This window comes from Nicotiana tabacum, chromosome 2 (genome assembly GCF_000715075.1).
Source record: "Nicotiana tabacum cultivar K326 chromosome 2, ASM71507v2, whole genome shotgun sequence".
Classification (NCBI taxonomy): Eukaryota; Viridiplantae; Streptophyta; class Magnoliopsida; order Solanales; family Solanaceae; genus Nicotiana; species Nicotiana tabacum.
In genome coordinates this window covers 9,506,943-9,534,504 of record NC_134081.1, presented here as the reverse complement: position 1 = coordinate 9,534,504, position 27,562 = coordinate 9,506,943, and the positions used below count along the sequence as shown (strand labels likewise).

At 37.1% G+C, this 27,562-nt stretch overlaps 1 long non-coding RNA gene across 1 annotated transcript; it reads right to left on the bottom strand.

The window, feature by feature from the left end:
- Nucleotides 1-11,887: 11,887 nt before the first annotated feature.
- Nucleotides 11,888-13,403, bottom strand: LOC107783599 (uncharacterized). The gene is made up of 2 exons (XR_001647481.2): nt 13,324-13,403; nt 11,888-12,486 (listed from the first exon to the last, which is right to left on the bottom strand). It is a non-coding gene; the product is annotated as an uncharacterized LOC107783599 (long non-coding RNA).
- Between the last annotated feature and the right edge of the window lie 14,159 nt (nt 13,404-27,562).

Genomic DNA, 27,562 nt, shown 5'->3' with positions numbered 1-27,562 from the left:
TCATGAGAGTCTAAGATTTGGATTTTTACAAAACTTAATTGAAATAAGTACAACATTTGTTTGAAATATAATTAAACCGAATTCGAATCTAATGCTACCAAGGACAAGTGATAGCCATAACTGAAATGCAGGTACATTTTTCGATCCACCTCCCGTCGTACGCAGCAACATCAGCATCCAACATCTGCACGCAAGGTGCAGAAGCGTAGTATGAGTACAACTGACCCCGTGTACTCAATAAGTAACAAACATAATCTTAGATTGAAAGTAATGACGAGCTGGGACAAAGGTCAGAGTCCAACTCCAATAACCAACAACAGTCATAACAATAATAATAAAATGGTACATGAAAATAACTCTGAGGTAAGATGCTCAACTCGTTCATAGTTACGGAAAGATAGGCATGTTTTTCAAGTATAACAGTTGTAATGACCCGACCGGTTGTTTTGAGTATTACATCCACGTTCCCACATTTACAGCTCAATTTATGCTTTATATTTGTTATGTGACTTGCCGGGGGTAATTGGTTCGGGTCCGGTGAGGTTTTTGAATGATTTGGAACACCTAATACCAAGGTTTCGAAATTTAGTTGAAAAGGGTGACCAGATGTTGACGTATGTATAGTGACCCAGAGAATTTTTGCTAAGGAAATTAAGGTCTTGTGGTGTCGAGGTAAATCAATTAGTACAAATGTTGTAGAAATTTCTCACGGCTCGGACTTTTTGGGTTGAACAATGCATCGGAAAGTAAAGGAAATATTTTGCGGAAAAACACATTTCTGCGGTCCATTATGCGACCGCATAATCACTCTGCGGGTCGCATAATGGCCGCAGAAGTGAGGCAGAAGAGGGCTAGTTTGGATGAAATTTGCGGTCGACTATGCAACTGCATAACTGTTCTGCGATCACTATGCGGGCCGCATAGTGACCGCATACACATACAGATGTTTTCTAGTATTGGACACTGATTATGCAACTGATATGCGGTCCGCATAACCATTATGCGGTCGCATATGCGACCGCAGAACCTGTTCCGGAGCTTCATTTTTCTGGTTTATAAACCCGACCCCATTCTTATAAAATACTATTGGGGGTCATTTTGAAAGGTTTTTCATTATATATTTTAGAGAGAGGTAAGAGCATTTTATAGAGAGAAAGTGAAGACTTAGTCATTTATCCATCAATTCTTGTTCAAGGTTTGAAGATTTCACAAGGATCTTGCTAGGGCTTCAAAGAGGTAAGAATTTCTTTCCTCAATTCTTCAAATTCGGGTTTGGAGTAAAGATGGGTGGTTAATAGTATGATTCTTGGGTGTAAGAGTATTATGTATATATACCAATAAGGTTGTGGAAGGATTGTTGACTTCAAATGAGTAAGGATTGGGTTGAAAATGGTAGAAATCTTCATAGACTTTAATTGGAGATTTGAGGGTCGAGTTGATGTCGGATTTTGGTAAAATTTATATGGTTGAACTTGTGGTTGGATGGGCGTTCATATTCTGTAACTTTTGTCGGGTTCCGAGACGTGGGCCCTACAGGCATTGTTTGAGTTAATTTCGGATTTTATTGGAAAAATTAGTATTTCCTTATGGAATTAATTACAATAATTTGTATTGACTGAATCGAATTAATTGTGGCTAGATACGAGGCTTTCGGAGATCAATTCTCATGGAAAGGGCATAGCGGAATAATGAATTACACAGGTTGAGGTAAGTAACAATTATAAATCTGGTCCTGAGGGTATGAAACCCCAGATTTTTGGTATCATGTGATTATTTTGGAGGTGGCGCACATGCTAGGTGACGGGCGTGTGGGCGTGCGCCGAGGGGATTGTGACTTGGTCCGTCTCGGGAAATTGTAAAGTTGAATAATTTATTGTTAGCTATATGATCTATATGTGTTGAATAAATTTGACTATAAATCATGCTTAGGCTATGTTATAGCACTGCTGAGACTCGTAGAGGTTGCGTACTTGTTGAATTATCTGCTAATTGATGTCATGTACTCAGTCATGATTTTTCTTGCGTATTATACCTCAGTCTTTCTGGATATTTGTTGATATACTATGTTATCTTTGTTTGGGCTGATCTTTGTGATTTCTGAGAGCCCGAGAGACTTGAGAGGTTTAGGACTGAGTAAGGCCGAGGGCCTGTCAGTGAGGTAAGGATATTATGGCACGTGAGTTGTCCGTGAAGATTATGGCGCTTGGGCGGTAGGAGCCCCTCCGGAGTCTGTACACACCCCCAGTGAGCGCGGGTACCCATTGAGTGTAAGTGCTGAGGGCTAAGAGCCGAGTGGTTGAGCTGTTGTGATAAGTTAAGTGACTGTTGCCTGAGAGGTTGTACTTGCTTTGCATTTGTTGTTGCACTTGGTTGCTATCTGTCATTGTTGTAAAATATCTGAAAGAATTTGTATCCAGATTACTTGAAATTAAACTGTATAAAATTGATTTGACTTAAACTGTTAGATTTAAAAGCATATCTATTCTTTGCTGGAACTACTGAGAGTGAACTATGACTGTGTAGCTCGTCATTATCTTCAGTTCCCTAGTTATTATTGTTACTTACTGAGTTGGTTGTATTCATACTACACCCTGCACTTCGTGTGCAGATCCAGGTGTTCCTCAACATAGTGGGTATTGATCATTTTGCGCAGTTGATTTTGAGGAGATTTTGAGGTAGCCGCCGTGTTCCGCAGACCTTGTCTCTCCTTCTCTATCTCCTTGTTTGCTGTATTTGGTCTCAGACTATTATAGACCGTATTTTCCAGACTTGTACTCATATTAGATGCTCATGTACTTAGTGACATCGGCTTTTGAGAGTGTTGTATCGGAAAATAGCTATATTTTTGGTATTGTATTAAACGTAACATTTTTTTCTAAATTTAAAGGAAATCGTGGGTTATTGATGTTGTCGGTTTTTCTAGTATTGAGATAGGCGCCATCACGACAGGTTAGGATTTTGGGTCGTGATAACAGTAAATCCCAAATCTTTCACCGAAAGCACCAAAAGCATATGAATAAGTTTGAAAATTGTGATTTTCCCAAAAACCTTTCAACAAATAGGCATGTTTTTCAAGTATAACATGAGAAAAATACATCTCTATGCCTACATGTCAATATACAGGTGAAATCATGAATGTCACCAAAGCCGGGTAGCAGAAGGAAATGCATCTCTATGCATGTATCTCAAGTACGCATGTCAAATGCAATGCATCTCAATGATGAACTCATGTACTCATCCTCTCAGAGTACTCCATCTCACTGTCTCGTATTCTCACTCATCAAGCTCAATACTCAGCACACTCAGCCACTTAGTACTATACATGGCATATCTAGCCCAAATGCAAATCAACCAAGGCAGATCCAGCCCAAAGATACAAATAAACCAGGGCAAATCCAGCCCAATGCAAATGAACCTAGATGCAAATAAACCAGGGCAGATCCAGCCCAATGCAAATGAACCAGGGCAGATCCAACCCAAATGTAAATGATCGCTAGAAATTGTATCCACTGTGGGTGTGCAGACTCCGGAGGGGCCGATCCAGCCCAAGTAGTATAATAATCCAAATCTTGGCATGAATCAATAAAACCTGCTACGGCATGCAGCCCGATCCTATAAATATCACTCACAATAGGCCGCCTCATTCAATCACAAATCTCTCCAGTCTCTCACGCTCACAACACTCCTGCTAAATAACCCTAATCAATGATATGAGATGTGACAAGATACGATAACAGAGACTTGGATATGATATGAAATGATGAATGCAACTAAGCACATAACTGCAATTAAGCAAATAGCTCAACAACAAAGAACGACCATTGTGGGTCCTAATAGTACCAGTATATAGCCTAAACATGATTTCTAGTATGAATTAGAGCTCAAGTGCTCTAACACATAGAGTACAGTAAAAACGTTCAGATAAAATAGCTACACAGTTCCATAGAATCGACTGAATCACAATTTATACGGTGCACGCCCGCATGCCCATCACATAGCATACATGTCACCTCAACATCAATCATATAACACTTAATTCGGGGTTTCATACCCTTAGTAACAAGTTTAGAAGTGCTATTTACCTCGAACAAGACAAATCCAATACCGAGCAAGCCAAGTGATGCTCCAAAAATGTCATCACACTCGTACTGACCTCCAAATGGCTTGAAACTAGCCAAAAGCAACTCAAGTACATCAATTAATGCCAAAGGAAACAAACTCAGTCGATAAAGGTCGATTCTTTAATCAAAAGCCCAAAATCAACCCAAAAGTCCAATCCGGGCTCGCGCCTCGGAACTCGACGAAACTTATAAAATCCGATAAACCATTTAATTGAAAGTCCAACCATACTAGTTTCACCCAATTATGACTCCAAAATGATGTTCAAAACTCAAAAACTCACTCTATGAAGCTTTAGGCTAAAAACCCCTAATTTCTCTTTAAAATTCATAATCCAAATGCCAAAAACGAGAATAGATTCATGAAATATAATCAAAAATGAGTAAAGAACACTTACCCCAATCCACATGGTGAAAATTACTTTAAGAATAGCCTCAATCTGAGTTCCATAGCTCTAAATATGAAAAAAATAGTCAAACCCTCGATATATAGCTTCTGCCCAAGCATCTTCGCTTTTGCGAACAAACTAGCCGCTTCTTCAGCATCGCTTCTGTGACAGAACATCTGCTTCTACGGAACCAGTTGAGAACTTGAACCTCACACCTACGGACAAAATATCCGTTTCTGCGACATCGCAGGTGAGAGCCATCATCCGCACCTACGCAAGACCTCGCTCCTACGCTTCATCTCTTCGCACCTGCACATCCGTACATACGTCCCAAATCTCCGCTTCTGCGATCTTCCTCACCCAGATCACACCTCGCTTATGCATCTCCTTTGTCACTTATGTGACCATCGCACCTACGCAATACCAGCCGCAGGTACGATCACACCAGATCTTGCCACCAGCAGCCTTAGCCAAAAAAGATCCAAACGATCTGAACCTCGTCTGAAACTCTTTCGAGCCACTCGGGACCCTGTCTGAATATACCAACTAGTTCAATAACATAACGCAAACCTATTAGAGGCCTCAAATCACGCATAACAACATCGAAATGACGAATCACACCTCAAATCAAAAGTAATAAACTTAGAACTTTTAACCTCCAAAACTCGCACCGAAACATATCAAATCAACTCGAAATGAACTCAAATTTTGCACACAAGTCCCAGATGACATAACAAAACTGCTTCAATTTCCTGAACCACAATCTGAATTCAATATCCACAAAGTCAACTCTCGGTCAAACTTATGAACTTTCCAATCCTTCAAATTTTCAATTTTCGCCAATTAGTGTTGAATCCTTCTAGAAATATCCAAATAAAAATTTGGGCAAACGCCCGAGTCCAAAATCACCATCTAGACCTAACGAAATCATAAACACTCCGTTATGGGGTCAAATACATAAAAGTCAAACTTAATCACCTCTTCCAACTTAAAACTTCAATCATGAAATTCATTCTTCCAAATAGATTCCGAGTAACCTGAAAACCAAAACCGACGATTCACACAAGTCGTAATACATCATACGGAGCTACTCATGCCCTCAAACTTCCGAGCGAAGTGCAAATGCTCAAAACGACCGGTCGGGTCATTACAACTGGCTATCAAATCAATAATTTTTAAAAATATGGTACATGATAAAAGGTGGTACAAATATAGGGTACGGCTGTAAATTTTCCTTTCTGCATGGTATCTTAGCATAGAGTTGCTTACAAACGGGGCAAAGCTATATGTAGCCAAAGGTGGTCAATTGAACACCCTTCGCCGAAAATTTATGTTGTATATAGGGTAAGAATATTATTTATTATTGATAAAAAAAAAATAGATATTGAACACCCTTCATAACCCACTAACAAAGGGTGTTCAAAAGTACTGAATTTTCTGAATCTCCCGCCACCCGCACCCCGCCGTTACCATCCCTAATTGTTTGGCATCCGAAGTTATGGGTAGCTTTTATTTCCTTTATGAAATTCAAGAGAACCACTAGATTTTGACCATATGAATTAGGAATTGATGGATCATAAACTATACAACAAGATATAGGCAATTATATAACCCACTATTACAAGTCTTTGATCAGTGCTGGCCCAAGGGTCAAGCAAATAAAGCAGTGGCTTTAGGCCCCAAATTTTTAAGGCCCCATTTTAAAATTAATAATATATTAATTATGTTGTAATTTCCTCTAAAAAAATTAAACATTTATGATAAAAAAGTATAAGATCTTCATAGATTTTTTTTTGTTTTTGATTATTTTGCCAATGGTAATCTATGGTGTGTGATCTATGGTGACTAATAGTTAATTTACATTCTAATATTAATATTCCTTTTTTCTCATAATATTTTTTGTATTTTATATTCTCTTTTCTTTCTCTAATTACTAAGTTGTCTATTCTCCAAAAAATCCAAGGGAGGAAAGATATTGAATAAATTAAAATTATTATTTTTTTCATTCTTACTCATGTTCTTAAGCATTACAACAACCAAAGTAAGATAATAGAATTCTATTATGATGTCAAGTTATAAACTTCTAGAATCAAGTTACATTGTTCTAACTTTCTATATTTTTTCTTTAGATTTGAAATTTCTTATTTTCTTATATTTTTACCTCGTAGTAGTGTATTACAGAAAAAAAATTAATTATTAATCAGAATACACATATGTCAACTATAAAGCATGAAATATATTAATATAAAAAAAATTAAAGTTTAATGTCTCCTAATAAAGTTTGACTTTAGGCCTCTAAGGTTCTTGAGTCCCTGTCTTTGGTTTCCATATTTGATATTCAACTAAAATTTAGAATGGGTTGTTTCCATCACTGACCAACAATGCTTTCATGTGACGATTCACTACAATGCAATGCTAATTAATAATAAGTTAAATGCTCTATCATATCAAACTCCATACTTCAAAATCTCAATCTCAAACATCTTTCTGAGCCTCATTTTTCTTAAGCAAAAAGTTCAATATATCAACAAGTGGCTCTCATTTTTAGTTGGAGAATGTCAATCAATCAACTAAGCCTCGTTCACAACTTGATTAAAAAAAAACTATACCACAGTAATTACAACAATACAGTCTCCTATATCTCTTCTATTCTAAAAAAAAAACAGAATATTCCACTCAAGCATACTTTTATGGTAGAAAAAGAAACTAACATAACTTATTTAATTAATAAGTTTAAGTTCTCTATGCATTGATGGTATAAAAGATATCTAATTATTTTTAACTTTGACCATAAATTAGATATAGATATTTTTAAGTTTTTAAAAATAAATTTTTATAGTAAAAAACTACATAAAAATACTATAAGTCATAATAATAATTTATATTTTAAAATAATTATAACATATATATGAAAAATATAATCAAAGACTACAACTAGTTGACTCTCAAAATAGTAACCATGACTAACAAATTGAGACGAAGGGAGTACTGTCTTTTAAGGTTTTGAGAAAGAAAAGTAGGTAATTATTCGATTAGGAGAAAAATGCGGTCAAATAATTATAATAGAACTTGTCCATAAGGAGACGGCTAAAGGGCTGAGGCATAAAAGTAACCATTTGGAGATTTCGGCTTTGAAATTTATGTACAGATTTTAGTGTGAGCATATTTGCTTAATCGTTGACGAACACCATACCTTATACTTTTGCCTAAGTTGACAGAAAAATAATAATAAAATGGGAAAAAGTAACACATAAAAAAGTCAAATAGACAAAAAAAAGTGAATAAACAAAGAAATAAGGAAAAGAAAGGGAAAATGGGATGTCCTCAAGTGGAGCTTGGGCATAGAAAGGGAGCATATAGTAATAAAATCTTCAAAAGGAGCATATTGTGTAATTTTTCAAAAAAAAGGAGCACTTTTGGTCATAAACTTTTTAAACTTAGTGTGTTCTTCCCTATTGTTAAGTCCAAGTAACCTCTCCAGTAAAAAGACAAAATTAAGAACTGCCTTGCATCAAAACTTTGAAGGTATAATCTATTTGATTAAAATTAAGTTTTTGAATTAACACTTCTATTTTATCAAATAGAAGTAAATTAATTCAAAAACTTAATTTTAATTTATCAAAGTTTTAGGAATAGATCATAACTTCAAGGTTTTAATTCAAAGCAGTTCTCAATTTTGTGTCTTTTAATGAAGGTGTCACTTCCCCTTAACAATAGGGGGGGAAAAGACACAGAGACATATTTTTGTTCGTCATATTTTTTGTTTACAATTATTCTTACACGACATTAAACTTTAAATTCACATCAAACAACGACACCAATAACCAAGTAAAATTTTACAAGTGGGGTTTGGAAAGAGTAGTGTGTACGCAAACTTTATCCCTACTCCGGAGGAATAGAAAGGCTATTTCCGATAAATAACTATAGTGTGTGGGAACTAGGGATCAAACTTGATCCCGTAAAGAAAGTTTTAACCTCATTGACCACTGAGCTAAGCTTTAGGCTTGTAAAACATATGATAATATTATTATTATTTATATTTGGTAACGATTCATTTAATTTAATTAGATGTTAGCTATGTGTTTGCAATATATTACCATGGATCTTGTTGTAAAAAAGTTTATTTACTAATATGAAAATTTGAATAGTTTAATTTAAAGTTTCAAAATATTTCTATTGTTAATAAGTAGGCAGTCTTTCTTCCTTTTTCATAAATATTTTGCACTTTTTTTTATATAGACTTCAATATTGTATATGCCAAAATGTCATTTTCCTTCATTCATCAAGAAAGTTACTCAAGCTCAATTACCCACAAAAAAAAAAGTTACTCAGGCTCTATGATTGATAAGTTTCTAAAGTTGGATCCTTCAGTGATCATGGTTTCAAGCCAGAGAAAGACCCCTAAAAATTCATTGAAGGAATCGAGCGCAAGATCTTTGATTAAGGATGGATTAATCTTATTACTAATATTTTTTTATGAGTTTCTCTATTGATTAAAACACAATAATCTCTTTTTATTTTTTCTTTATTGTTTTAAATCATGATGATTCAGTAATCTAGATTCAAAGATTATATGCTCATTTACACACTTCAAACTTGTTACATCATTATTCTCTCAAATTGTAAGATCTTAAATTGAATGCAAAAAGGTGTTTAGAGTGAATAAATGCTCAATGGGTTGTCAAAGTTTTGGATCTTTAAATTTATTCTAGTTGGGCCCAATTGTTAATTGTTTGAAAGGCCCAAGATAAGAGTGGACAGAATTGACATGGCCCATGGACATAGACTTCATTTCATAATTTGGTTTGGACTGTCTTTTGTTTTGGACAACCTTTACTGAAAAGATCCCTTTCAAGTTTCATGTTTTCAAATTAAACACTGACTTTATTATTCTTATTCTTTAGGGGAATATAACCAAAGAAATTTCACTTTATTCCTTTTCCAGAAAAAAAAAAAAGTAAAAGAGGAAAAGGTTTTTATTTCCACATGATAGTTCGGAGAACGTCTCTATCTGCCAAACCACAAAGAAAAAAGAAGAAAAAGCCCAAGCTAGAAAACCAACATGCCATGTTTTTTGATACTTTAAAATGCCTCACTTTTCAATTTTGCTGATTGAAAATATACACCACTATTATTGATATTATTAAAAGTCAAATTTGCACATAAATATGTGCAACTTAAATTCCCTTTTTTTGTTTTTGAAAAAAATCTTTTGGTTTGCTCTCAATAGCTAATAAGTTTCGAGAATATAATGAATATGTCACGAGCCTATCTTTTCAACTATCACAACTTAGGCCCCATGATTCTTTTTTCTTCTGATTTTACATCTTAACCAACTTAGCTTTCTTTTTCTTTTTCTTTTTCTTTTTCTTTTTCTTTTTATTTTTCAGTGCAATAATTGAAGTACATTTTGTGATGTAAAAAATGGAAATACAAAAATCTCCTTCTTGTATTTTTATCGATAAATATTACTATAAATTAGTGAACTAAACCAAAAGAGATCTATGAAAATGAAAAAACCAATGAAGAACATGAGATGAATTCCTCTTTTTTTTTTACTTGTCCTTTTCAAGCTGGAGAAAATTCGCGGGAAATGCCAATATATATCCTGAATGGAGTTAAATACTAGGCTCCAAGTTGTACTTCAAAAAGTTAGCAAATTGCTTTCTTGAGAGGAAGCTACTTCCTATATATTGATCCCAACTTATCACAACATTCAAGCAACATGTCAATGAAGCACATTTGTTTTTTACTTCTAAAAGGAGAAAGATTGTGAAAGTATAGTTTTTTCCGGATTCGGTATCTGAAATTTACTCATCATACTAAGTGTAAAATGGTCGAGGGAGTCTTGGAACAATGATAAAATTGTCTATGTGTGACCTATAAGTCACGGGTTTGAGCCGTGAAACTAACCAATAATGATTACATTAGCGAGAGGAGGCCAAAGAGTGAAGCCACTAAAGCGGTTGCTTTAAGCCCCAGAATTTTGGAGGGCCCAATTTTTATTTTCCAATTCTTATTTGATGTCCGATATTTAATTTGAGGCATTGATTAATTCGAATCCGTACCGTGTAAAGTCCATTAAAGTAGAAACTGTTTCTTAGAAGAGATTATTTTCATTCTTAATACTGAAACCCACTACTTCCGGTTAAAGAAGGAGAGATGATATCCATCACACCACAACTCTTCTCGTGAGGCCCCAAATCTTTTTAAGAAAATATTAAGTATTTCAAAGTAGAAACGTAAAATGTTTTATATAAAAAAATGATTACATTAATCATTAGAAAATATGTAATACACTTTTAAACTCCATTTTTTCCCTTAGGTTTTCAATTGCAACAAGTATATTAAAACACCAAAAAATTCTTTTAATATAAAATTATCAACTTCTTGAATCAGGTTCTATTACATAAGATCAATACCGTAACATGAGAGATTAAATGGTTTATGCGAATAAAATTAAGTAGTTTTGTTCTCAAAAAGCTAGAAAAATCTACTTCAACTAAAAATATATAGAATTATTTTTAAAATGGCCTCACATTAAAGTTTGGCTTTAGGCAGCCAAACTTATTGAGCCGCCCCTAACATTAGGATAAGTTGTTTGCCTTACACCCCTTAGGGTGCGATCCTTTCCCAGACTCTGCATGAATGCGAGATGCTTTGTGCACCGAAATACTTTTTACTAAGTGAAAAAAGTTCTTCATTCTCGTGGCTCAAACTCGATAGTCAACTTATCCCTAATACACATTACTTGATCACGCCCAACTCTAGTCCTATAAAGGATAAGCGGTCGCTGCAAATATAATCTGATTTAAGAGTCCGGAGTCGAATCCCACAGAGAACTAAGGTTTCGCTATAATTGTTCAGTGTCACTAAGAAGACAAGGTCGATCTATTCCTAAGTTATAAATATTAGGATTCTTATATCTAACTAATTAACTAACAAACTAAAGCAGTAAATTAACAACTAAAGATACTAAGGGTTGGAGACTAAATTAAGGAGGTCTAGAGTTAAGATTTTTTCAATTGTCGGAATCCTTCCTGCTATGTCTTCTATAATTTTGCCTAATTATACTATACTGATCATGAGCACTCAACTTATCGTAATTCTCTCTCGAGCAACTACAATAATTTGCTAGTCATATTCTCTCGACTTACGCTAGCTCACACTTTTTCACCACTCACTATGATCACGTCAAAATTTCGTTATCTCTAATACCGCTTTTAAACCCACAGTATTGATCTCTCATATACCTTAGGAGTGACGTTATTCAACAACCACCTAAATATGTATCTTTTCTCAAGCAACACATAATAAATAGGCACAATCAATCGATGGTCATTCAATCAACTGAAATAAGCACGTAGTTGAACAAGTAGATAAATTCAAAGGTTAAATTATATTAAAACATAACAAGAATTCATCCTCCAAAAGGTTCCAACAAAACTCTAGATAATAAATTAATTACTCATAATAGTATGTAAAACTACAATACTAAAAGTCATAACCAACAATGAAAAATAGGAAGAGGAAAGGAAAAAATTGTGGTTCAATCTTCCTCCTTGCTCCTCGCGTATTCTTGCCTCATTGGGTGTTTTGTTACCCTAAAGTAGTGTCTCCCCCTTCAAAAGGACGTTTTATGATGTATTTATATCAATTAGGGTTGATGTGGGGCGTCCTTGATCTCTCCTAATTCGAAAAGGACACGCTGAGTCACGTGCTAGAGTTGGTGGAACGCGCGACTTCTAGCATGCTCCCAGTTATTTCTTTTTTTCTTCTTTGTTCTTTCGTGTGCCAGGTCCAGTGCCAACCTCCATATTGCACTGTTTTATGTCCATCTCCTAGGCCATTTTGTGCATACTTTCATGCAATGTACCAATTATGGCACGCTCCTAGGTCTTGCATCTCTACTCTTTTTCTTTCTTTTTTTTTTTGCATCAAACCATCATATTTTTGCCAACTTCCATCCAAACTCATTCCTACGCACAATAAACAGGTAATGAGCATATTTTATGTTTATAAATATGTAATACTCCACAACTCACATACAAAATGATATGAAGCTATATCCAAAATCATGCATTTTTCATCATTTATCATTTATCATTGCTCAACCTTAAAATGGGAAGAGAAATTTAAAAAAAAAACAAATCAAAATATGATATAGCAGAAAGTTTGTTTTCACTCACCATCACATTATCTATAGTATTAATTAATGAGGATTTACTGTAAAAACCATCTTATTCTCGTATCAAACTTGTGTGACCGTTAACCAATCGTGCTCATTGAAATGTATGGTTGTTTCCCATAATCAATGAACCTTTATCTTGTCGGGCCATTTTCTTACTTTCTTAAATAACCTTTTTTTCAAGGAGAAAAGTATAAGTTGGAATTAATTTCCTGTCACAGAATTTAATCAGAGAATAACTTGGTTGTTTGAATCAGACCTTCTGATTAAGATATTACACATCCATTTGCCAATCTAGAGTTTATAACAACATAACATATTCAGTATAATATTACAAATGAGATTTAGGAAGGACGGTGAATATGTAGCATTACTCCTACCTTGTGCAGGTAGAGACGTTATTGTCAATAATAACTCTCGACTCAAAGTAAGCAATGCAGAATCACAACAGCATAAAAAAAGAAATGCATTAGCAAAAAAAATCAAAGAAGCAGTAACAACAACAAAATAATAGAAAATCAAAACAAAAGCAACGCCAGATAGTAATAAAAATCTAAGAATATGAAAATACGAAAATAACGCTACTGGAATAAAAGAAAAGACAATTAACTAGCTACTAATCTACTACCTTAATTCTTAACTTGACATCCTTCTATCAAAAGGTCACACCTCCTCTTCTTCTTTTTTAAAGAGAAAAGATTAAATAGAAACAAAGGTTAAGGTTATAAATTTTTCTTCCTTTATTTATGTAGCTATCAAGACATCATTTTCATGACAAAGATGTATTTTCACATTTTTGAACCTTCTTTATTCGTGGTACAACTTCACCCAATATTGGTGAAGAGTCGAGTTAGAAGTCACTAATAACGTCTATATCACATGCCAAGGGCCATGTCTTGTACCCTAATGGTAGCAATTTCTTCTATCTTTGATTCAGGGGCGGATTTAGAATAGTGATGGCGGACTTTGAATTCAGTACTTTCGACATGAAACATAAATTTTTGTATAAAAGTTCACTAAGATTATAACAAATGGTAGGTCTGAACTCATTAGTTTAAGAACACAATAGATTCAATATAAAAAAAATTAAAAAGTTAAACTCATAGAATTTAAATCTTGAATCCGCTTCTGCTTAGATTTACTCTTCTCTTTTTCCATTGTTAGTGAATTGTGATGTAACAAGTGCCTAAAAAACTTGAAATACTTTGGAGACGAAAGGATATAAGATATTTTTTGAAAAAATGAGAATAAGATATTCAAATTTTGCCTCGATATAGGGTGTGTTTGGTATGAAAATATTTTTCAATTTTCACATTTTGATTGGCTTAAATGTTTTGAAAAATATTTTCTTCATGAACTCATTTTGATCCAATTAGAGGAAAATATTTTCCTATCAAAAGAAAAGACTGACATTTTCTAAAACTCTTTTTCAACCTTCTCCGCCCTATTTCTCATCCCTCCAACCCCTACCAACCCACCCCACCCCCACCGTCGACCCAAAAATGGAAAGAGTATGGGGAACAGCAGCTCATATAATAGGATATCCACTACAAAGTATTGAAAAGTATTTAAAAACATTTATAGTTAAGTACTTAAAATTTTAGAAAGGTTTCCATTGATTAATTTAATTAACTGACAGATATTATACTAAGAGCACGTTAATTTATCTGCTGCTTTGATACATACATCGAGTTCGACTATGAAATTTTTGTACAATTTTAAATTTAAAATAAGAAGTTATAAATTCGAATTCTGAGGACTTTGCTATTATTGTTCGGCTGATGATGTAAATATGTAAAAGGAATGCACTTATATATTTATTTTTAGAAAGAGGGCATTTATTAATCCTCCATTTTATTTTAGATGGCATGATTCTTTTACTAACCGGTCCCATTAACAAATTCTACCTTTCTAAATTTGAAATTTATTTCACATAAATTTTATCTTTCATCATTACTGATAATGTGTTAAAATATAATGATACGACTAAGACTACAAGTTCAAATAAAAGAGTAATATATAAAAAGTTTACCTCATTTCAACACTGGATATGGTGCCATATTCCAAATTATACAAGCCATGTAAATGTGATCCACTTTCTACAACTCTTTGTAGAATGTCATAAATTTTCTGTGTCTATTTTATAAACGGTATGTAACCTTTTTGTAACGACCAAACTTGTTGTTTTAAGAATTAGCGTCTCGTTCAGCGGCTTAAAACCTCGAGCAGTTTCATAATGCGTATTATGACTTGCTTGTGTGGTCGAGTTTGGTTTTCGGATGATTCGGGATCAAATTGGAAGAACAATTCTTATTTAAGAAGTTTAAAAGAAAAGAATTGACCGGAGAGTTGACTTTTGAGCAACCGACTCCGGAATAGAATTTTGATGGTTCCAATAGCTTCGTATGATGATTTTGAACTAAGGAGTGTGTCCGGATATTTATTTGGAAGTCCGTAGTTGATTATAGCTTGAATTAGCGAAAGTTGGAAATGGAAGATTTGGAAGTTTGACCGGAAGTTGACTTTGGTGATATCGGGGTCGGAAAGCGATTCCGAGAGTTGGATTAGCTCTGTTATGTCATTTGAAACTTGCATGCAAAATTTGACGTCATTCCGGATTAATTTGGTATGTTTTGGCACGAGTTATGGAAGTTGAAAGATTTGGAAATTCATGAGTTCAATTTGTGGTGCGATTCGTAGTTTCGACGTTGTTTGATGTGATTTAAGGCCTCGAACAGGTCCGCGTTATGTTTGAGGACTTGTCGGCATGTTTGGTTGAGGTCCCAAGGGCCTCAAGTGTGTTTCAGAGTGAGTTTTGAACGAGTTTAGGCATTTCGACACTCTAATGATGTTTTGGGAACAGTAGGAGTGCGGGGGCATATTTTAGAGTGCTGAAAGCCTCATGTGCGGACCGCAGAATTCCTCTTGCGGTCGCAGAAAGGGGATTCTACAGATTCGACGGCCTAACTTCGAAAACCTATATCTTTTAATCTACAAGGAATTTGGAGATGATCCAAAAACGAAATTTGTAGCCTTTGAATCTAGTTTTCAGAAAGGCAAACCAATCATCATTTGGACATTTGTAGCGAAAGTTATGATCAATTTACTGAATCCTAGTAGTGCAGTGGTTACTGAAGTGCGATCGCACAATTTGAATTGCGACCGCGGAACTTGGAATGTGCGGACCGCACAAAAAAATATGTGGTCAGCACATTGGGAGATCAAATTGGTACCATATAAACGAGGGTTTCATCTCATTTTTTTATTTTTGGACTTTGGGAGCTCGGTTTGTGGTGATATTTCGTGGAATTTTTAAGAAATTCATCGGAATAATTGATTCTAACTCGAATTTGGTTAATATACATGAATATATCATTGTTTGCATCATTTAATTAGTATTTTGAAATGAAAATTTGGAAAAAATTGTAGAAATTTCACAAAATGAATTTTTGGGATTTGAAAGGCGATCCGATGTCGGAATTCGATAATTTTTATATGGTTGAACTCGTATCGGAACGGGTATTCGGATTCCATAAATTTTTGTCCGATTCCAAAAAGTGAGCCCCGCATTGACTTTCAGTTGACTTAGTATTATTATCCGAAATTATTTTCTATGAATTATAATTAATTTATAAAAATATTTTGATTAGATTGGAGCCGTCCGAACGTCGTTTCGCGCAAGAAGGCTATTTTGGGATATCGGCCTAACTCCATTAAGGTAAGTGTCTTGTCTAACTTTGTGTGGGAGAAATCACCCCTTAGGATTTGAGGTGATTGTGTCATTCGTGTTATGTGAAGGTCGTGTACGCGAGGTGACGAGTGGGTACACGACCTATATGTGGTATTTGACCGATTTGGAGTGTTAGGATCCTTTCATGTAACTAATTGTAACTATCGTTTCATGACTACATCTTTTGTGTTAGAATTGTTTGTACGTGCTTTACTTGAAATTGTTAGCACATGGTCCATCTTTGTTGTCAAGATCACCTTATATGCCAATTGTTGATTGTAATCACTCGTTGAATTTATGCTTTACCTACTACATGCCTTAATTGTCAAATGATGCTCATTAATTGTGCCTTGGCTTATGGATTGTCACTTCCTTGCTATTTGATTTCGTGAGCTATCATGTAGCCTTTTCATTAGTTGCGACTTCTTTGTGTAGCATCGTTATTCCTTTTGATTTTGTGGAATACCGTAGTTGGTTGTAAATCGGTTGCTTAATTTTATTGCTTGAGGATCGGGTTGTACGCCGCAATAGATATAATTTATTATTGTGAGGGATCGGGTTGCACGCCGCAACAGATATGATTTATTAATATGAGGGATCGGGTTGCACCCCGCAACAGATATCATTTATTATTGACTTTAGTCAACATGTTGAGAAAACGGACCCGGATCAGTATTTTGACAATTCCTGTAGGTCCGTATCATGATTTGGGACTTGGGCGTATGCCCGAAATCGAATTCTGAGATCCCTAGCTCGAGATATGGAATTTTGAAGAAAAATTAAAAGATTGAAAGCTTAATGATTTTTAAGAAATTACTAATATTGGATTTATTGACCTCGGGTCCGTATTTTGGTTTTGGAGCCCGGTATAGGTCCACTATAATATTTATGACTTGTCTGCCGAATTTGGTGAGAATCAGAGTTGATTTGACGTGATTCGGATGTCCGATGTAAAAATATAAGTTTTAAAGTTTTCTTGAAAACTTCCTTTGATTAGGTGTCCGATTCGTAGTTCTAGGTGTTATTTTGGCGGTTTGATCGCGCGAGCAAGTTCGTATGATATTTTAGAACTTGTGTGCATGTTTGGTTTGGAGCCCCGAGGGTTCGGGTGAGTTTCTGATAGGCTACGGGATGATTTCGGACTTAGGAAATCTGGTTTTCTGCAGACTTTGGGCTTATGGTATTTCCTTCATCGCGTTCACGAATATACTCTCGCGAACGCGAAGAGCAAACTGAGCTGGCTGAATTTTTCTTCTTCGTGACCGTGAATGCGAAGCTATGGGGTTTTTACCCTTCGCGAACGCGACCAGCTGAATGCGAACGCGAAACTTTAGAGGCGTGGGGGAGGGGGAAGTTGTCCTTATACGCGAACGCGAGCACTGGCACGCGAACGCGAAGGCCAGGGGGTAAAAGCCTTCGTGAATGCGAAGGAGGACTCTCGAAAGCGAAAGCCACGGGCTTCTACTCATCGCGAACGCAACAGGCCCTTTGCGAACGCAACAGGCCCTTCGCGAACGCGAAAAAGGCCTAACCCCTATGAATTAAAACGAACCAAAATGGGATTTTTCCCATTTTTTTCACAAACCATCAATTATAACTCGGCTTAGGGGGGATTATAAAGGAGTTTTTTACGATTTCGAACTGGGTAAGTATTCTTTAACCAAAAGTGATTATATTTAACAAATTCATGTCTATATTCATCATTTATTTCGAATTTAGATGGAAGAAAATTAGAATTTTATAAAATCTTTCAAAAATGAAAAGTTAAGATTTGAAGGTCCATTTGATATCGGAATTGAAAAAAATTTATATGGTTGAACTCGTATCGGAACGGGTGTTCGGATTTCATGAGTTTTTCGGGATTTGAGATGTGGGTCCCACTGCCGAATATTTTAATAAATTTCGGATTTTTATCCAGAAAATTTGTAAATTCATATGAAATTAATTCCTATTATTCGTATTGAATATATCGAATTGTTTGTGAATAGATTTGAAACTTTGGGAGAAAAAATTAAAAGGAAAAGTTATGGTTGAGTAATTGATTGAAATTTGCAATGCGAGTTAAGTGTCGGGGTTAACCTTGACTTGAGGGAATAGAACCCTTAAATTATTTATTATGTGAATTGTATGTGAACGACGTATAGGCGAGGTGATGAGTGTCTATACGCCGTCAAATTAATTATTTGCCTGCTTACTTGAAAAGTTATAAATTGTTTTAAATCATAAATTAATTATTATAATAATTGTTTCTCTCATATTCTTTGTCAAATATTAATTCTTGAATTCATGCATTAATTGTTACATGCTATTTAAATTATGTGTTTTAATTGTCATTTGACATTTAGCATAATAAATATTAAACTACCTATTTTCTCCTTGATTTCCATGATAATTTGCTATTTGTCATTGTTTGTTTCATGATTAAATTATAATTATTGTATGCTTGTTGTCTTATAATTTTATATTAATTGTTACATTTATTGGGAAAATTTCTTCTATAAGAATTGGTAATTGAATATGTTGTAGGAGCGGGTTGCACGCCGCAACATGATTGATTATAATGAATATATTGGAAGATCGGGTTGCACGCCGCAACAGAATTAATTATAACGAATATATTGGAGGATCGGGTTGCACGCCGCAACAGACTTATTAAAAGTCCATATTGGAGGATCGAGTTGCACGCCGCAACAGACTTATTAAAAGTCCATATTGGAGAATCGGGTTGCACGCCGCAACAGACTTATTTAAAAGTCGACATACATATATATATATATATTGGGAGATCGGTTTGCACGCCGCAACAGACTTGATTAAAATGAATATATTGGAGGAGCGGGTTGCACGCCGCAATAGAACCGAATGTGAATATATTATGAGAGCGGGTTGCACGCTGCAACAGAATTGAATGTGAATATATTGTGAGAGCGGGTTGCACGCTGCAATAGAATTAATGGAAATGATAATTGGTTATGACTGCTGAGTTGGCTTTAATTATTATAAATGAATTACCTGATTTATTTTTATTATTGTTGTTGTTACTAATTTTGCGTACAGGTTAATGTAAGTGACCCGCCTTAGCCTCGTCACTACTTCTTCGAGGTTAGGCTCAGCACTTACCAGTACATGGGGTCGGTTGTACTGATACTACACTCTGCACTTCTTGTACATATTTCGAAGTTGGTCCTAGCAGTGCACCATAGACTTGCTAGGATTTCAGCTACCAGAGGAGACTTGAGGTATAACTGCATGGCGTCCGCAGTTCTGAAGTCTCCGTCTATTTTACTTTAGCTGTGTGTTTATTTCCAGACAGCTTTATTTTATTCAGACCTTTAATTGTATTTATTCTAGAAGCTCGTGTACTTTTGACACCAATTCTAGGATGGTATTTAGACACCGTTGTTTTTATGGGTTATTTCACTATATATCAAACTTTGCTTCCGCATTTGTTTCTTTGATTATTAATAATTTAAATATTGTTTAAAAATTGGTTAATATTATTCTAACGTTGGCTTGCCTAGCAAGTGAAATGTTAGGCACCATCACGGTCTGAAAGTGGGAATTTCGGGTCGTGAAAGTTGGTATCAGAGCACTAGGTTACATAGGTCTCACGAGTCACGAGCAAGCTTAGTAGAGTCTGAAGGATCGGTACGGAGACGTCTGTACTTATCTCTCAGAGGCTATGAAGTTTAGGAACAATATCACTTCTTTCTTATTCTGTCGTGCGATTTTATTCTATCATCAATGATTAAATCATTCTACTCTTATTCTCTCGTAGATGGTGAGAACACGTAATACCTCTACCGATGGACAGGGACCAGAACCCCCGGTAGCAACTATGGCCAGGGGTAGAGGTCGAGGTCGAGGTCGTGCTAGAGGCCGAGGCAGAGGCCGAGGCAGAGGTCGAGGTAGATCTCAGTTCAGAGCTCAAGCAGCTGCACCAGTTGTAGAACCTCAGGTGGACCTTCAGGAGGAGGTTCCAGTTCAGAATGTACCAGTTGGACCAGTTCAGATCCCGGAAGGACTTATAGCCACTCCAGTACTTCAGGACGCTCTAGACTGTTAGGTAAGTCTTATAGAGGGCGTGGCCCAAAATGGTACATTTCTAGTGGCACCAACCGTCTCACAGACTTGGGGAGGAGCACAAACTCCCACTACTTCCGCTCCGGAGTAGATGGCTCCCCAGAATCAGGCTTCAGTAGCCCCACCAGTTGGGATAGTTCAGCCAATTATTGCGGGGCAGATCAGTGATAGGCCTGCCATGTCTTTTGAGGCCTTATTGAGACTGGATAGGTTTACCAATCTCTTTCCAGTTCACTTCAGTGGTACACCTTCTGAGGACCCACAGGATTATCTTGAACATTGCCACGAGGTGCTGCGGAACATGGGTATAGTTAAGACCAATGGGGTTGATTTTGTTGTATTCCAGATGACGGATTCCGCCAATAGGTGGTAGAGAGATTATAAATTTACCCAACCAGTCGGATCGCCTGCACTTACCTGGGAGCAGTTCTCTCAACTATTTCTGGAGAAGTTCCTTCCTATCACACTGAGAGAGGAATTCCGCAAGCAATTTGAGCGTCAACAGCAAGGCAGTATGTCTGTTACTCAGTATGAGTCTCGTTTTATGGATTTGGCCCATCATGCTCTCCTTTTACTACCTACGGAGGGAGAGAGAATGAGGAGGTTTATTGAGGGACTCACTCACCCTATCAAACTTCAGAAGGCCAAGGAAACCGGAAGTGAGATTTCTTTTCAGGCGGCTGCTAATGTCGCATGGAGGATCGAGATGGTTCTTGCACAAGAGAGAGGGCAGAGGTCCGATAAGAGGCCTCGTCAATTCGGTGGTTACAGTGGTGCCTCGTCTGGAGGCAGAGGTAAGTTTGGTAGGGATCATCCTCCCAGACCATTTCATTCAGCACTCCATGTATCTCCCGGTGCTTCAGGGAGTCACGGTCCTATTATGCCTTACTCTGGGCAGCCATCATTCAGTGCACATTCAACTCATATCAGTGCACCACCACTCCAGAGTTACTACAACGGTTATCCGGCCCATTTGAGTCAACTTTAGCTTCAGCAGCCACGGCATCAGGATGTGTGTTATGAGTGTGGGAACATTGGTCACATCAGGAGGTATTGCCATAGATTGGAGAGTAACAGATCTCGGCTAGATTCTCGTGCCATCATACCGGCACCGGTTGCTTCACCGCCTGCTCAGCCAGCTAGAGGTGGAGGTCAGTCCATTAGAGGCGGAGGTCAGACCGTTAGAGGTGAAGGCCAGCCAGTTAGAGGTCGTCCCAGGGACGCAGTTCAGAGTGGTGGGGCCCAGCCCCGATTTTATGCTTTTCCAGCTAGGCCTGAGGCCGAGTCATATGATGTTGTGATCACAGGTATTATTCCAGTTTGCCATAGAGATGCTTCAGTTCTATTTGATCCAGGATCTACTTATTCCTATGTGTCCTCCTATTTTGCTTCATATTTGGTTGTGCCTTGTGATTCTCTGAGTGCTTCTGTGTGTATCTATACCGGTGGGAGACTCTTTTGTAGTAGATCATGTCTATCGTTTGTGTGTGGTTACTATTGGTAATCTTGAGACTAGTGTGGATCTTCTACCTCTTGATATGGTATATTTTGATGTCATATTAGGTATGGATTGGCTGTCCCCTTATCATGCTATATTGGATTGTCATGCCAAGACAGTGACCCTAACTATGCCAGGGTTACCTCGGTTAGAATGGAAAGGAACTCCTAGCCATTCTGTCAGCATGATTATTTCTTATATAAAAGCTCGATGTATGGTAGAGAAAGGGTGTCTAGCCGATTTGGCTTATATTCTTGATCCCAGTGCGGATGTCCCTTATGTGGACTCAGTACCAGTTGTTCATGAATTTCCAGAAGTAGTTCCTGCAGATTTGTCGGGGATAACACATGACAGAGATATTGACTTCTGTATTGATTTTGCTCCGGGAAATCAGCCCATTTCTATTCCACCATACCGTATGGCCCCGCTGGAGTTGAAAGAATTGAAAGAGCAGTTACAAGACTTGCTTGATCAGGGATTTATTAGACCCAGTGTCTTGCCCTGGGATGCACCAGTATTATTTGTAAAGAAGAAAGATGGCTCTATGCGGATGTGTATAGATTATCGACAGTTGAACAAGGCCACTATCAAAAACAAATATCTACTGCCAAGAATTGATGACTTATTTGATCAACTTCAGGGTGTCAAGGTATTTTTGAAGATCGATTTGAGGTCCGGTTACCATCATTTGGAGATTAGGGCATCTAATGTCCCTAAAATAGCTTTTCGAACTCGGTATGGTCATTACAATTTCCTAGTGATATCATTTGAGTTGACAAATGCCCCAGCAGCATTTATGGATTTGATAAATCGAGTGTTCAAACCTTATTTGGATTCTTTTTTGGTTGTATTCATTGATGATATCTTGATTTACTCCAGAAGTCGAGAGGAACAAGAGCAGCATCTTCGAAGTGTACTTCACACCTTGAGGAATAATCAGTTATATGCCAAGTTTTCAAAATGTGAGTTTTGGTTAGACTCAGTTTGCCTTTTTGGGGCATGTTGTATCGACAGAAGGCATAAATGTGGATCCTAAGAAGATTGAGGTTGTTCTTAATTGGCCTAGACCTACTTCAGTTACAGAGATACGGAGTTTCCTAGGTTTAGCAGGTTATTATCATCGGTTCGTGGAAGGGTTTTCATCTATAGCAAGACCATTGACCAGATTCACCCAGAAAGGTGTCCCATTCAGATGGTCAGACGAGTGTGAGTTGAGCTTTCAGAAGCTCAAGACCGCTTTGACTACGATGCCAGTGTTGGTATTACCCACAGGTTCAGGATCGTAAATGGTATATTGTGACGCATCTCACATTGGGTTTGGTGCAGTATTAATGCAAGATAGCAAGGTAATTGCATGTGTAGCGGCAGTTGAAAGTTCACGCGAAGAATTATCATTTTCATGACTTAGAATTGGCAGCCATTGTTCATGCGTTGAAGATTTGGAGGCATTACCTCTACGGTATCTCGTGTGAGGTATTTACTGATCATCGCAGCCTTCAGTATATGTTCAAACAAAAAGATCTTAATTTGAGGCAGAGAAGATGGTTGGAGTTATTGAAAGACTATGATATCACCATTTTGTATCACCCCGGAAAGGCTAATGTGGTGGCCGATGCTTTGAGTAGAAAGGTTGTGAGTATGGGCAGTCTTGCATATATTCCGATTGGTGAGAGGCCATTAGCTGCAGATGTTCAGACTTTGGCTAATCAATTCATGAGGTTAGATGTTTCAGAACCCAGTCGGGTTCTAGCTTGTACAGTCGCTCGGCCTTCTTTGTATGAGCGCATCAGAGAGAGCCAGTATGATGATCCTCATTTACTTGTCCTTAAGGACACGGTGCGGCACGGTGATGCCAAACATGTTGCTGAGGGGGAAGATGGGGTTCTGCGAATGCAGGGTCATATTTGTGTGCCTAATGTGGATGGACTTCGTGAATTAATTCTTGAAGAAGCACACAGTTCCAGGTACCGCCAAAATGTATCAAGATTTGCGGCAACATTATTGGTGGAGGAGAATGAAAAAGGATATAGTTGCATATGTAGCTCGGTGTCTAAATTGTCAGCAAGTTAAGTATGAGCATCAAAGACTTGGTGGTTTACTTCAGAAGTTAGAAATTCCTGAGTGGAAGTGGGAGCGTATCACTATGGATTTTGTTGTTGGGCTCCCACAGACTCAGATAAAATTTGGCGTAGTTTGGGCCATTGTGGACAGGTTGACCAAGTCAGCACATTTCATTCCAGTGGCAGTTACCTATTCTTCAGAGAGGTTAGCTGAAATTTACATTTGTGAGATTGTCCGCCTTCATGGTGTGCCCGTGTCTATTATTTCAGATCGAGGTACACAGTTTACCTCACATTTCTGGAGGGCTGTACAGCGTGAGTTAGGCACGCAGGTGGAGTTGAGTACAACACTTCATCCACAGACAGACTGACAGTCAGAGCGCACTATTCAGATATTGGAAGATATGCTTCGCGCTTGTGTTATGGACTTTAGAGGTTCTTGGGATCATTTCTTGCCACTTGCGGAGTTTGCTTATAATAATAGCTACCAGTCGAGCATTCAGATGGCTCCATATGAGGCATTATATGGAAAGCGATGCCGATCGCCATTTGGTTGGTTTGAACCGGGAGAGGCTCGGTTGTTGGGTACCGATTTGGTACAGGATGCCTTAGATAAGGTCAAGATTATTCAGGATCGACTTCGCACAACTCAGTATAGGCAAAAGAGTTATGCCGGCCATAAAGTTCGTGATATTGCATTCATGGTTGGAGAAAGAATATTGCTCCGGGTTTCACCTATGAAAGGTGTAATGAGGTTAGGAAAGAAGGGCAAGTTGAGCCCTAGATATATCGGACCTTTTGAAATTCTTGAAAGGGTGGGTGAAGTAGCCTACATGCTTGCATCACCACCTAGTTTATCAACGGTTCATCCGGTGTTCCATATGTCTATGCTCCGAAAATATCGTGGTGATCCGTCCCATGTGTTAGATTTCAGCTCAGTCCAATTGGACAGAGATTTCACTTATGAGGAGGAGCCGGTGGCTATTCTAGCCCGGCAGGTCCGACAGTTGAGGTCTAAGAGTTATCCTTCAGTTCAGGTGCAATGGAGAGGTCAACCGGTAGAGGCATCTACCTGGGAGTCCGAGTCGGACATGTGTAGTAAATATCCACACCTTTTCTCCAGCTCAGGTACTTTTTCTAACTCTGTTCGAGGACGAACGTTTGTTTTATAAGTGGAGAATGTGATGACCCAAAATATCATCTTTAAATTTAATAAGTAATTATGTGTTCTAAGATCTCGAAAAGCACCATTTATCATTCCTCGACTTGCGTGCGCAGTCCGTATAATTTTTCGGAAAGTTTTTATGTGAAAAATGGATTAAAATATGAAATAGAGCTTTAAAAACTCAACTGAGTTGACTTTAGTCAATATTTTGAGCAAACGGACCCGGATCAGTATTTTGACAATTTCGGTAGGTCCGTATCGTGATTTGGGACTTGGGTGTATGCCCGAAATTGAATTCCGAGGTCCCTAGCTCGAGATATGGAATTTTGAAGAAAAATTAAAAGCTTGAAAGCTTAATAATTTTTAAGAAATTACTGATATTGGATTTATTGACCTCGGGTCCGTATTTTAGTTTCAGAGCCCAGTATAAGTCCACTATAATATTTATGACTTGTCTGCCTAATTTGGTGAGAATCGGAGTTGATTTGACGTGATTCGGACGTCCGATAGTAAAAATATAAGTTTTAAAGTTTTCTTGAAATCTTCCTTTGATTTGGTGTCTGATTCATAGTTCTAAGTGTTATTTTGGAGGTTTGATCACGGGAGCAAGTTCGTATGATGTTTTAGAACTTGTGTGCATATTTGGTTTGGAGCCCCGAGGGCTCCAGTGAGTTTCAGATAGGCTACGGGATGATTTTGGACTTAGGAAATCTGGTTTTCTGCAGACTTTGGGCTTCTGGTATTTCATTCATCGCGTTCGCGAATGTACTCTCGCGAACGCGAAGAGCAAACTGAGCTGGCTGAATTTTCCTTCTTCGCGAATGTGAACACGAAGCTATGGGGACTTTACCCTTCGCGAACGCGACCAGCTCAATGTGAACGCGAAGCTTTAGAGGCCTGGGGGTGGGGTCAGTTGTCTTTATACGCGAACGCGAGCACTGGCACGCGAACGCAAAGGCCAAGGGGGAAAAAGACTTCGCGAATGCGAAGGAGGACTCGCGAACGCGAAAGCCACGGGATGCTACTCATCGCGAACGCGACAGGCCCTTCACGAACGCGAAGAAGGTGTGACCCCTATGACTTAAAACAGAACCAAAACGGGAGTTTTCCCATTTTTTTCACAAACCCTCAATTATAACTCGGCTTAGGGGCGATTTCAAAGGAGTTTTTCACGATTTCGAACTAGGTAAGTGTTCTTTAACCAAAAATGATTATATTTCACAAATCCATGTCTATATTCATCATTTATTTCGGATTTAAATGGAAGAAAATCAGATTTTTATAAAATCTTTCAGAAACAAAAAGCTAAGATTTGAAGGTCCATTTGATATCGGAATTGAACAATTTTTATATGGTTGAACTCGTATCGGAACGGGTGTTCGGATTTCGTGAGTTTGTAAATTTATATTGAATTAATTCTTATTATTCGTATTGAATATATGGAATTGTTTGTGAATAGATTTGAAGCTTTTGGAGACAAATATAAAAGGGAAAATTGTGGTTGAGTAATTGATTGAAATTTGCAAAGCGAGGTAAGTGTCGTGGTTAACCTTGACTTGAGGGAATAGAACTCTTAAATTATTTGTTATGTGAATTGCATATGAACGACGTATAGGCGAGGTGACGAGTGTATATACGCCGTCAAATTAATTGTTTGCCTGCTTACTTGAAAAGTCATAAATTATTTTAAATCATAAATTAATTATTATAATAATTGTTTTTCTCCTATTCTTTGTCAAATATTAATTCTTGAATTCATGCATTAATTGTTAGATGCTATTTGAATTATGTGTTTTAATTGTCATTTGACATTTAGCATATTAAATATTAAACTGCCTATTTTCTCCCTGATTTCCATAAAAATTTTGCTATTTGTCATTGTTTGTTTCATGATTAAATCATAATTATTGTATGCTTGTTGTCTTATAATTTTATATTAATTGTTACATTTATTGAAAAAATTTCTTCTATAAGAATTGGTAAATGAATATGTTGGAGGAGCGGGTTGCACGCCGCAACATGATTGATTTTAATGAATATATTGGAAGATCGGGTTGCACGCCGCAACAGAATTAATTATAACGAATATATTGGAGGATCGGGTTGCACGCCGCAACAGACTTATTTAAAAGTCGACATACATACATACATATATATATATATATATATATATATATATATATATTGGGGGATCGGGTTGCACGCCGCAACAGACTTGATTAAAATGAATATATTGGAGGAGCGGGTTGCACGTCGCAACAGAACCGAATGTGAATATATTGTGAGAGCGGGTTGCACGCTGCAACAGAATTGAATGTGAATATATTGTGA